Here is a 13,681-nt window from a genome sequence, read left to right as displayed (position 1 = left end):
GATTGCTCTTAGATATTAGAGGGAACTGCAAAGGTGCATTAAACCACAACTAAAATCATCAATTATTATAGCACAACTGCTCTCCACTGGCAAAGCATTCTACAACTTAATTCATAAACACAACAGTTCGGTTACACTAAGAGAATGATTCATTTGTAATCCAACTACATTGATAATTATGCTGCAACAGTTTTTGTTCCAACATCAATAGTATCTTGAACAACTTAATATTAAAAAGGGTCAGGCAAAATTAGTCTTTCATTATCAATAGCACATCAATCTGGATGTGTTAATGATAGGAGGAATTAATACAAAACTTTGGACATCCCAAGACTTCTTGCATTTTGTTGATTTTAAGTTCAATATAGAAGGAAATTTCAAGGTCTAAGGATCTGAATATAAAACCAATTATTTCTCCCTATAGAAAATGCACGGGTGTCATAATCAAATTGCAGAAAAAGTTTTGATAACAGCCTTCTTAGCCCTGTCAATAGCTTGATCAGTCTCATCCATCATCTGGTTTCCTCTATCCATTAGTTGTTGATTTGTCATAGCTGCAGAACATACAGGTTGTCTCAGAAGAAGTTCAAAATTGAAGAAAAATACGATACCTACAAATCATTTTCGGTACATTCTAACAACATCCCAAGAATCAATGTAAAGGACTCAGAATTGGATGAGGCAGAACGGTAGAACAAAGCTTCATAGTAAGATCATTTCTAGAAATTCATGTTGCCATACTAACAGAATATATTAGCCATTAGATACAGCTCTGATCAACGTTCGAATATCCTCAATCTCTAAAGAATTTTCTGGTCTCAACACAATTTCCTTCTCAACAAGCTTATCCAGCAACTTGATTGCCTGATCAAATTCATTCGCCTTGCAAAAATTTTCAATCAAGACACCATAATGACCAGCCTCTATTGGAATACTCAATCGAATCATTGCCTTGAGCACATCAGAAGATGCCTTCATATCACCAGATTTGCAGACTATTTAACAGCTTGATGAAAATTGAATTATCCTTAGGTGCAATATACCTCTCCACCATCTCCTTCAAAATAGTCTTAGCCTCATTTTGTCTTGCCCGCATCACACAGCCCTGGCAATAAAGTTGACTACGTTATTACATTAGGCTTTATACCAATGGACTTCATCTCTTCAAAGAATCTCAACCCATCATCAACTTGCTCCACTACAACATACCCGTTTATCGTGGTAGTGTAGCTGATTATTGTAGGGGCTAAGTTCTTCGCCTTCGTCTCTACAAACAACTTCTCATCTTCCTCCATTCTCTTGAACTGAGTATATCCATTAATCAATGTATTATACGTCACAGTATCAGGTGCAATGCCCCTAGTCTTCATATCTTCATAAAATCGATTAGCAGTGTCGAGTCTCATCGACAAAAAAAATCCCCAATCAATGTATTATATGTCACAACATCAGGTGCAATGCCCCTAGTCTTCATATCTATATAAAACTGATTAGCAGTGTCAAGTCTCAACGACAAAAAGAATCCCCAAAGCATGATATTATATGTATGACGAGTAGGCTCTATCCCTTCACTCAACATCTTATTGAAATACCTTTTGGCCATCATATATTGACCACGTCACAATATAACCTTAAAGAAAGCATCATATTGATAGTCCTGTCCATACCCAACTCCTCCATTTTCTGGAAAATTTTGACAGCTTCTTGAACTATATCAGCTTTCCCATAACTATCAATCATAAGAACAAAGAAATCCTCATCCCATTCAACGCCCTTTTTGGGCATGTCCAGAAATGGTATTCAGGTGATACTAGAGCATAGGATATGGTACTTGTGAGCTCATCATCATAAACTGGAATAACAGTGTCATTAACACCCACCGGAAGAAGCAGCCTAGCCCTACCTTGCAGTTCCAACTCTTTAAACGATGAAATATTGAACCGATCATATATATTTAATGTATCAAGGTTTGAAGAACTTCTTAAAATGTTTTTGTTCGAAAGATGAAAGATAGAAACTCAAGAAAGGCATTTTTAACCAGCTAACAAATTCTACCATATTTTCAGAACCTGTACTGAGTAATGTAGGGGAAGGAGAAAAAAAAATCTTTGGCACAATATTTTATTCAGAACGGTCTTCCAAATATACAACAACAATTTCAGGAAGTGAAAACGAATTTTTCTTGGATAATACAGGTCCTCGCTGAATTTCTCCAATCCAAGCAGCATCAAGGGTATGTGATAAATTTTCTAGGACAGGAAACTGGCCTTCAGACATGGCCCTGCGAACATTTCCTTTCGTTTCTCATTGTCATATTGGTCAAACATGCTTTGGCTAGAAGAAATATTGCCATAGTCTTCATGTCCACAATTTGAACTTTCGTTCATGTCTGGTTCTTGATGGATTGCATCTGACTGATTAGCATTAAGCTTTGCATCCACCACAGTAGAGTCGCCAGATTCAGATCCTTTTCCATGTTCCGACGTATCCATGTCCTTGACCATTTCAATATCAATAACCGGTTTCTCTTCATGTCTTGTAATCGAATTGCTGAAACAGTTCTAGGGGCTGTAATTTTCTAGTTTGGCTGCAAAAACTTATTATAGCTTCAGCTTGATGCAGGAAAACACAAGAAAGCAAGGAGAAAACACCAAATACTGAATTACCTGTTAGTGCAACTGAGTTTTGACTACATCAAGCGGGGTACTGATAACCGGAGCAGAAGCCCCAGCAAGAGCACCCGCCGTAGCATGGAAAATCACTCGTTCATCACTTACACTCTGGTGAAATCTCAATCAAACCCCTTTTTACTGCCTCGTAAGTTGCGAAATGAACTGTCGTATACGGCGCATTCATGAGCACTGTCATCCTGTAAGAAGCATAAAACAACCGAAAACCTTCCTCTTTCAAAACTTTTTAACACAATCAAACACACATTCATAAGCACCACTCTTGCCCAACTGTAACCCCTGTTTCACCATATCCATAGGCTTATAAACGGCGTCGCTTGCTACCGTCGCAAAAACACCGAAAAGATCATGAGTCGCAGGTTTATTCGGGTTCATACCGGAAAAAATGACTCACTTGCTAAAGGACTTCCCATGTTTTTGTCAGGATGTACAAGCATGGACTGTCAAAATAGAATTCCAAGAAATTAAATCGAGAAAATTAGGGAATACTAAAGACATGGAAAACAGAAGAAGGCTTAATGATGGTTCCTTTCGAAAATGGTTCCTAATTTTAATTACAAATTGCAGAAATAGACAAATCAAAAGTGTAAGGTTTCTATTAGGATAGCATCTACCTTTTTTCGGTATTCCTTTTTCAGGATGTTATTGATGGAACCATTCCTGAAGTTTGCCGAACTGGGCAAATCAGGAACCATCGTTAGGAACTCCATGCCCTTCATTGCGGCTGACCATTAAACCACTCTCCATTTCCCGTGTAAAGCTTCTCCAAACACAATAAGCAAGCTAACTTCAAAGTTAACAATCCCTAATTCTTATTTCATCAAGTAAGTCACCTCTCTCACAATACCATTCTCTTATTGTGATAGTAAACAACTCAATGTTTTATAATATTAGTTTTTTTTATATAAAAGAGTAATATTTTATATTTTAAAATTATTGATGTTATATGCATCTAAATATATTAAAACTGTATAAGTATTTCTATGATAAGTATAAATATTTATTTTTTCTTAAACACTTTGATGTGACAACATAGAAATCATAGAAGTATAATAATATATATAAAAATCTTTTGATAATTTCTTTTTTACGATTTTATTATTTTTTGTTTTATTCTAAAAAACTTTGAATGCGAGATAATCTAATATAGAATAATTTCAATAAAATAAAAAACACAAAAAACTCTATAAATTGCATTATTTAATAAGGTTGTTAGATTATCTTATTTTTTAACATTAAGTGATATAATTTCATGACGTCTTTTGAAATCGTCATATAAAAAAGATAGAGAAAAACCAATGACAAATAATTGATTTCGTCGTGATAAAACTATTTTTTGTGACAATAATAAAATGTCACTTTTAGTGTCTTATAAAATATGACAAATTAAATTGTCACGAATAAAACTTATTAGTGACAAATGTGCAACGCCGCTAATTCAAATTGAATCGTCATTATAATAAATCGTCATTATAATAAATCATCACTAATACATGTTTTTTATTGGAGACGATTTTACAACGTCGTTATTTTATCTAAATGTCATTAAAATGTTTCCCATCACAAAAATTGGTTGGAAGATTTTGACGCCAAACATATAGTGACAAAAATCAATGACTATTTTTAAAATTGTCATAAAAGATATACCATTAATTAATAAATATGACGAAAATAAAAAACGTCACATTATAGTATGTTTTGTGACGATATACGTAACGTCATGTAGAAATTTTGTCATAAATTGACAAATTTGTTGTAGTGAGTGGGGTACCACTCAACAATCGCATAACAAATCAGAGGGACCACAACCATCCAAACATCTAATGGGTCTCTTAAGTTGTGTGGGATACAAATCCTCATTTCTTCGGTACAATAAGGAGCCTGTTCAAACTAAAATAAATATATATAATTCTTATCAAAATAATAATCTAATTATATAATGATAATTAAAAATAAATTTTGTTATTTAAATACGTACCTCTGTGCCAGCCTTTTGATCAATGAGTAGCCTAGTTGATTCTAATTCATCAGGTAAATCACAATGATCTTTCCTTGCAGTATACCACCTATTCAATGAAATAATTTTTATTATATACTAGATAAAATGATTAATATTGGAAATCAGTATTGTAATTACCTCAATAATAACGTGAAGACCAACGAGTTCTTCACAATCGGACATAAAGGGCATGCGATACCACGCCCAAGACTGTAGTAGAAGGAGATATCCGTCGATAGCATTTTTCCTATAGTCAGTAGCACGACACATTTGCCTGTGCAGGAATGCCAAAACTGCCGATCCCCAACTCAGTGTGTCATCCAGATGAAAATCGGTGAGATACCTCAACCACATACAGTGAACTTGATTGTGCGATTTGTCTGGCATCAAGAGCCCTCCTATCAGTTGTAATATGCTTGACCGTGCATACATTTTTACCTGCTCCTACGAGGCGTCGCTACTCAAATGATTGAAATTTGCATCCAACCAAGTTAACGGAATCCGACCACCGTTAAAATTTGGCAGGACACCTCCAAGATACTCATGACACAATGAATTCCAGTTACCGTGCGCCACCCCAGAAAGCACACCTTCATCTACCGGAAGCCCCAAGTGTATGGAAACATCCTCCAGCGTGATCATGCACTCTCCACACAGAAGATGGAATGTGTGTGCCTCAGGTCTCCACCACTCGACCAATGCAGAAATCATGTTGGATTCTACGTTACAGTGCCCTTCGTATCTAGCTACGTAACAGAATCTAGCCTCGACTAGATACGGCCAGAGACGGATTGGAATCTCTAACTTAAGATTACAGATAAATGGATCTAATATACTATCTCTCTTCTAATTTAATAAATATTATAGAAATTAATATATAAACTAATAATAATAAATAAATAAATAAATTATTACCAATAATTAAAATTAAAATATAATTTAAAAATATTACCGTATCAGTAAAATGCCTAGAGATATGATGTCCATCTAAACGAAGCAGACCGCCTTCTATTTTATAACTGCAAAAAAATAAATAATTAACATAATACTAAAAATGTGCAAATGGAGGTGAATTGATAAAAATCTATTAAGGGACCAAGGAGAGAAAAAGACAAGACAATGAACACAAGGATTTACAGTGGTTCGACTTTTCAATTAAGTCTACCTCCACTACTTTAGCTCCTCACTAAGGATTTTCTAACAAATTCATTAATATGTTCATTCTTTTTCAAGGATCAAGAGTAACATTTACAACTCCCTATCTTTTCACTTGCCTAAGATAGAAGCAAACCCCTTTTACAAAAGGATAAAAAAAGTAAACAAATAAACCTCTTAAAGGTAGGTGCTTACAAAGAATTAAGCTCACAAGAACAAAATATTTACAAGAGAATTAGAATAAACAATGAAAAGATCTTCTCTTGTGTTTGATTGCTTGGATAGGTGTTCTAACCCTTCTTCAAGTGTCATCGGCTTGTATTTATATGATGGAATGTTGTTGTGGTCGTTTCTAGCCGTTGGGGATCAATTTTCGTGCAAAATAAAACTGTCCAGAACAGAGGGTATTGATACTACCGTTGTTATTTTTAAATCAACTAACCGTTGGGGCCTGATGGTATCGATACTATGTCTATGGTATCGATACTACTATGTAGAGTAGTATCGGTACCCCTTTGGGTATCGGTACCATTTTTGCATTATGGAATTTGAGCATTCCTGGTAGTATCGATACTACCTAGTGAGTATTGATACTTCTCTTACCTTTGGTATCAGTACCATATGAATAATATCATTATTGTTCATTAGGTATCGATACTGTAAGAATAGTATCGGTACTGCTTGTCCAGAAAAATGTTTTGTGCTCAATTCCAAGCTTTAAGGACTTTGAATTATTTTTGAAAAACTTTGAAAACTTTGAATAAATTCAATTCATGTCCAAAAACATTTTGCCTTAATTGTTATATAAAAACATAGTTCAACAATCTCCCCCTTTTTGATATAACATAACATTTGAAAATTTGTTTTTGGCAAAACTCCCCCTTAATAAAATGTTTAATGAAAAGATACTAATTGTTGGAAAATTTGTGAAAATGTTCAGCCCCTTTTTCATTAAGAAATTGAATGTTTCAAACCATACTTCTTCCCCTTTTTGTTAGATCAAATATAATTCAACTTTAAAGTTAAAAAAAATAACATTTGAGAGTAAGTGATAAATTTTATCATAAAATCATTTGAAAAATCAAAAGCCCCCCAAATGCATTCCAAACAAAAATTGACTTTAAAAGCTTGACACTTAAACAAAATTGAATTTCAACAAAGAGTAACAAACATGTTAGTAGCACATGAAATTCAATATATCCAAGTCTAAAACACTTTATGCAATACCAATAATTGAAATTAAGTACATGAGGAAAAAGCTTTCAAAATGTTATGCATTTGAAGAATTTAATATCAGTTGCTAGAGAGATATCTTTTTCTTTTAAAAACATATGCATAAACTTTTAAATTTAGGTCAAAAATTTAAAATTTGTAAAATCAAAGCATTTGAAAAGTTTGATATCAATTGTTAGAGAGATATCATTTGCATTTAAAACCAATTTTGACCAAAATTCATTATGATGAACTAAAAATTATGAAAATCATTAAAAATTTAAAATGTCCATCATAAAACTTTTTCAACATACATGAGATGAAAAACAAAACATAGACATTTAAGATCAAAACTCGTGCATGCTTAAAGAAACAAATGAGCAACCAATTATGCAAAATTAAAAAGCTTTTAAGCTTAGAGGTTACCCATTCCTTTTTAGTGTGGCTAGAGCATCTTGATTTCTTCATTTTCAACACCATTGCTCTCACACACCTACAAGAGACATTTAAGTAGATTTCGATATCCAAATTGCTTTGGATCCTTGAACATTATTTTCAATGCCTCTTGATCCCTTAGGAACCCATACTTGTCTAATTTTAAAAGATTTTCTTTTATTTATGGGACAAGTATGTTCCAAATGACCATAAAAATGCAATGTGAGCATTTTGCCATTTTCAAACATAATGAGTTGTTTTTAGAAATTGATTCTTTTTCTTTTGCTAAGCTCTCAAACTTAACTTTCAAATCAAAATTTTCTTTTTCTAAATCATTGATTTTGACTTTTGAAAGTTCTAAATAATTTTTCAAAATTTCATTTTGATTCTCAAAATCAACTTTTTTCTTTCAAAACCAAATCATTTTCAACTTTAAGTTTTGAAATCAATTTCTTATATTTGGAATATATGGTCTCAAATTCGAAATACAACTCATTCTAAGCATCTTGTAACTCATCAAAAGAATGTGAATTTAAATCATTTGAGTTAGAAGATACCATTGATTCTCCTTCGATGGCCATGAGGCATAGGTTGGCTACTTCATCTTCATCATTTGAGTCATCTTCATCACTCTAAGCAGCTACAAATACCTTTTTCTTTAGGAGAGGACATTCATACTTGACATGCCTCATTCTTTGACAATTGAAGCACATCGGAGGACTTTTCTTCTTGGTCGATTTATGTTTCACTTCCTTGAAAGTCATGAATCTCTTGAACTTTTTGAAGAGCTTGGCCATTTCTTTTTCTTCATCATCATCTTCATATACCTCTTCACTTTAATCTTGATGGCTCTCATTGGTGGACTTGAAGGCAATGCCTACTTCTTTCTTCTTCTTGTTTTGCTTCTCTTCATTTTCTTCCTCTTTCTTTACCATCAACTCATGAGTGCGAAGAGAACCAATTAACTCGTTGAGAGTGAGAGACTTTAGGTCTCTAGCTTCGATAATTGATGTCTTCTTCTATTTCTAAAACTTTGGAAAAGAGTATATCATCTTCCTCACAAGGTTCTCATTAGATATTACTTCTCCAAATCCCTTGAGACCGTTGACAATCATGGAAAATCTATCATTCATAGCTTTGATGTCTTCATCAGGTTTCATCTTGAAATTCTCGTAGCTATGGTTGAGAAGACTTATCTTGGTTTCCCTTACTTCATCGGTTCCTTCATGGGTGACTTGGAGCTTATCACATATCTCCTTGGCATTGGAACAAGAGAAGACTCTTCCATATTCATTCGGGCCTAATGCACAAAAGAGAATGTGCATAGCCTTAGCATTGAGTTGGAACTTCTTCTCCTCTCTATCACTCTAATCGTCCATCTCGCCGGATGGAATTGTGTATCCTTTCACGATAGAGTTCCAAGATCCTAGATCATTTACTTGAATGAAGAGCATCATCCTATTATTCCAATAGGCATAATTTGCTCCATTGAAGTAGGATGTATTGTTGACCGGTTGTGAATCTTCAATGTAATATGTACCGCAAGTTGAAGCCATTTTTTTGTCCGTTGTGTTGAGAATCGATAGAGCTTCTTCTAGGACTGTTTCAAGGTGGTTAAACATTCTAATGAGTTAAGCTCTGATACCAATTGTTAGGATCGAAGAGACTCAAATCAAATAACTGAAAAAATGTGCAAGAGGGTGAATTGATAAAAATCTGTTAAGGGAGTAAGGAGAGAAAAAGATAAGACAATGAACAAAATGATTTATAGTGGGTCGACTTCTCAATTAAGCCTACTTCCAGTACCTTAGCTCCTCACTAAGGATTTTCTACCAAATTCACTAATTTGTTCTTTATTTTTCAAGGATCAAGAGTAACCTTTACAACTCTCTATCTTTTCACTTAGCTAAGATAGAACCAAACCCCCTTTTACAAAAGGATAAAATAAGTAAACAAATAAACCTCTCAAAGGTAGTTGTTTACAAAGAATTAAGCTTACAAGAACAAAATATTTACAAGAGAATTGGAATAAAGAGTGAAAAGTTCTTCTCTTGTGTTTGATTGCTTGGATAGGTGTTCTAACCCTTCTTCAAGTGTCCTCAACTTGTATTTATACGTTGGAATGTTGTTGTGTTCATTTCTAGCCGTTGGGGATCAATTTTCTTACAAAATAAAGCAACCCGGAACAGAGGGTATCGGTACTCCTAAAGGGAGTATCGGTACTACCTATGTTATTTTTAAATCAACTAGCCGTTGGGGCCTAATGGTATCGATACTATGCCTATGGTATCGATACTAAATATGTAGAGTAGTATCGGTACCCCTTTGGATATCGGTACCATTTTTACATTCTCGAATTTGAGCATTGCTGGTAGTATCGATACTACCTAGTGCATATCAATACTTCCCTTACTTTTGGTATCGATACCATATGAACAATATCGATATTGTTCATTAGGTATTGACATTGTAAGAACAATATCGATATTGCTTGTCCAGAAAAACGTTTTGTGCTCAATTTCAAGCTTTAAGGACTTTGAATTATTTTTGAAAAGCTTTTAAAGCTTTGAATAAATTCAATTCAAGTCCAAAAACAGTTTGCCTTAATTGTTATATCAAAATATACTTCAACAATTAATTTATTATAATATAATATAATAAATTACATTCTAAATAGAATTTGGCCGAGTTTGAGCTTTAAGAGGCATTGGGTTTTGATATGGTTTGAGAGGATTTGATGTGTTGGAAAGAATAGAGGAGGGGGTATTTATAGAGTTGGGGATGGGTTTGGTTGGATAGGTATCATTAATTGAGGGAATATAAATGATTGAAATTGGCGTGTGTTATAATTACATAAAGGCGACAAAAAATACTAAATCGATAAAATTTTCTGAATGGGTGTCTCACAGTTAAATAAAATCTGTCAGGGTAAATACGCCAAAACTTTGGCCTTATTTTTACACGGACAACATTTATATCCAGGGGCAAAAAAAGACTTGCAAATGAGGTAATCCTCATCTCTCTCATCGTCAATCAATATTATTTTCAATCATGATCTTAAAATGTAAGGATCATTTCAGCCTCAATCTTTTTATCTCGCTTTACGAATCAATATACTATGCTATTTTGCAGGTTCCGACTTCTTGGCTGAGGTGAAGAATAAAAAGAAGAAGAGAGATAGTTGGATTTGGGAGATCTAATCGTCAAATAATTGGTGTAATTTGAAAGAAATAAATTATATGGTAAGTAAAATAATTAGAAAATGGAGAGTGAGTTTGATTACTCGTTCAAGTTGCTGATGATAGGAGATTCAGGTGTTGGAAAGAGTAGTCTTCTGTTAAGTTTTACTGCCGGTACCTTTGATGAACTCTCTCCCACTATCGGTTAGTACTCATCCACACTCTTTAATTGTTGAAATTTGTTTACGTCATATAATTTATTTTGGCATTATCTTGATCTGAATTCTAGGCTTCTTTGGTTAGCTGTTTTATTATTGAGGAGGGCATATGAATTCGGTTTAACATATTTTAATAATTTTTTGTATTTTCATATCTGTTTTAGATATATAGTTTGTACAAGTTATGAATCATTAATCTGCACTTCTTGTTTGGTGATGTAGGTGTTGATTTTAAGGTGAAACAAGTAACTGCTAGAGGTAAGAAGCTAAAGCTTGCAATTTGGGATACAGGTAAAACTTAAAGATAAATAATGTTTTTTTGTTCTTATTTTCTATTCCATTCCATTTTATTTTTAATATTAATGTGATGGAAGAGAGTTTTTGATGATTACTTCATTCCCTACTTCTGTGCCACAACACTTGACATTTTCATAGATTTTAGGACTTCTCATAATTAGTCTGGATTGAAAATTTTCATGATAAAGTGATATTGTATTAAGTATTTTCTTTGTAAGCTTCTCTGAAGTGGAGATTGTTCTGCTAGCCAAGTAGAGGTTCTGGTTGGTGTGAATTACTTGGGTTTTCTCTTTGGCCTTTTGACAAACAGCTTGTTTTTTTTATAAAAAAAATTGTGCAAAAAAACGCTCAAAGCAAATAACCAAACATCAACAACATGGAGCCTGAGGGAATTGGTATTCTACTTATATCAGGAAAATTATGTTAAGAACACACAACATATTACATATATTAGTTATGTGCTTTCAGTTCCATCACTTAGAGCATTTCCATTGTTGGCATTTATTTGCCTTGGAATAACTTGGTCAGTTCCTAATTTTCCCAATTGTTTCATTAAATTGAGATGCATGCACAGTCCTAGTTGGAATATTTGTGAATGAAATTATGTCGTCATTGTCGCATCATTCTCTAAATCATCTAGTTTGGACAAACTAAAGAAAACAAACTAAAAACATAAGGACTAAGCACGTTTTGGGATAACTAAAGACTCAGACAAGTCTATATTTAAAAGTTGGGAGTGAGTTTTTCATTTGGTTGATTCAACTTATATTTGCTGAATGTTTGGACTTATGCAGCTGGGCAGGAACGATTCAGAACATTGACAAGTTCTTATTACCGAGGTGCCCAAGGGGTGGTTTTTGGTAATTATTTCCCCTCTTTTTTATGTGTAGCACTGTCCCATCTCAAACATTGTTCCCTTTATTCCTTATTCTATTGTGGAATTTCCCGTTTCGATTCCTCATAGATCCTTTTGTAAAACCCTTGAAGGGAAGTAAACAGTGTCTTGCCACTACCACGACATGATTAAGATGATATGATCTTTTGAGCCTAACTCATTAAGTTTGCATTAATAAGTCTGTTGTTTATCAGTTAGCTTAGTGATGAACAACATTTCTATGCTCTTAACATGCTGGAGAATCATAATGTAACAGTTTACGATGTAACACGAAGGGAAACATTTACAAATCTGAAAGAAGTGTGGTCCAAGGAATTCGAACTCTACTCAACAAATCAAGACTGCATCAAGATGCTTGTTGGGAACAAAGTTGACAAGGTAAATTTACTCACATCAACCATCTCTATGGTTATTTTCTTTTCTAATTTGTACCCGATGTCTGTAAAATGAAATTCAGGAAAGTCAGAGGATTGTGACGAAGAAAGAGGGATTGGAGTTTGCAAGAGATAATGGTTGCCTTTCATTGAATGCGGTGCTAAAACGCAGGTCAACGTACAACAGTGCTTTGATGAGCTTGTTCTAAAGGTATCCAATTGAAATCATTATTTTCATTGGAATGGAATGAGCCCAATATTTGATAAAATGTGCAGATATTGGATACACCTAGCCTTTTAGCTGAGGGATCCAAAGGTGTGAAGAACAACATGTTGAGCCGGAGGCGCCGCACCCAGACGCGTCTGCAACCGCCTGCTGCTGATATTCCTATTTTACTTTTTATATATATAATTATCAACCCTTGATTGCAGTTGTTCATATGAAACTTAGTTTCCATGTAACATAGCATGTTCAAAATCTTCATCTGATCAATTGAATTTATTTGTTAACAGATTCTTTTGAATGATGGTAGGGAAGCTCTGTAGTCTATCAATATAGTCATGCGAGCTCTTCCTTTCCTTGTAATTTTACCATATGGCCATGCCAATTATTATAATCATTTTAATCAAGCGACCTCGATGATTAAAGAAAGTATTGTTCTTCCTAGAAGTCTTAGATTCGAGCATGAAATCTGTGTGCCTTCGTTGTCAAGTGTTGCTGGATTTATATTTTAGTATTTATTTGTTACAAAAGAGTTCGTGGTTATGAATTTTAAATTTTATATATAAGGGTAAAATAAATCATTATAACATTACAAAATAAGTTGTTAAATGTTTTAATATGAGAAAAACTTTATACTATAGTATTGAATTCAATTCTTTTATTATTAATCGCAACATGATATATTGTTATTTCAAGCAGACTACTTTAATAGAAAATTTATTCTTTATAATATTTTAATTATTTTTAAGGATAATAATTACTTGGATAGTACAACAATTTTTCATAAGAACTTAAATTTAAGTGTATTGGGTAAGCCGATTGGTTCAAGAATAATAGTCCTTTGAAGTTTCAATTGTTATACTATTAATTTTCATTATGAAAGAAAGTTCTAAATTAAAAATAAATCATTACTTAGGACATGATCTCAGCACTAATACAATTCTTTTATTACTCTACATATTACCATTTGTTAAATAAAATTTTATAAATATATATTTATATAA

General features: G+C 33.4%; 1 long non-coding RNA gene and 2 pseudogenes across 1 annotated transcript; 1 reads left to right on the top strand and 2 right to left on the bottom strand.

Annotated features, from left to right (window-relative positions):
* Nucleotides 1-444: 444 nt before the first annotated feature.
* On the bottom strand, nucleotides 445-1,794 carry LOC120122345 (annotated as a pseudogene).
* A 414-nt stretch (nucleotides 1,795-2,208) lies between these two features.
* LOC120122712 lies at nucleotides 2,209-3,513 on the bottom strand. The gene is made up of 3 exons (XR_005516108.1): nucleotides 3,305-3,513; nucleotides 2,667-3,130; nucleotides 2,209-2,587 (listed from the first exon to the last, which is right to left on the bottom strand). It is a non-coding gene; the product is annotated as an uncharacterized LOC120122712 (long non-coding RNA).
* Nucleotides 3,514-10,503: 6,990 nt separating this feature from the next.
* Nucleotides 10,504-13,032, top strand: LOC120122622 (annotated as a pseudogene).
* Nucleotides 13,033-13,681: the final 649 nt, after the last annotated feature.

The sequence above is a fragment of the Hibiscus syriacus genome, unplaced genomic scaffold (assembly GCF_006381635.1).
Source record: "Hibiscus syriacus cultivar Baekdansim isolate YM2019G1 unplaced genomic scaffold, ASM638163v2 tig00110387_pilon, whole genome shotgun sequence".
Classification (NCBI taxonomy): Eukaryota; Viridiplantae; Streptophyta; class Magnoliopsida; order Malvales; family Malvaceae; genus Hibiscus; species Hibiscus syriacus.
This window is presented reverse-complemented; position numbering and strand designations above follow the sequence as displayed.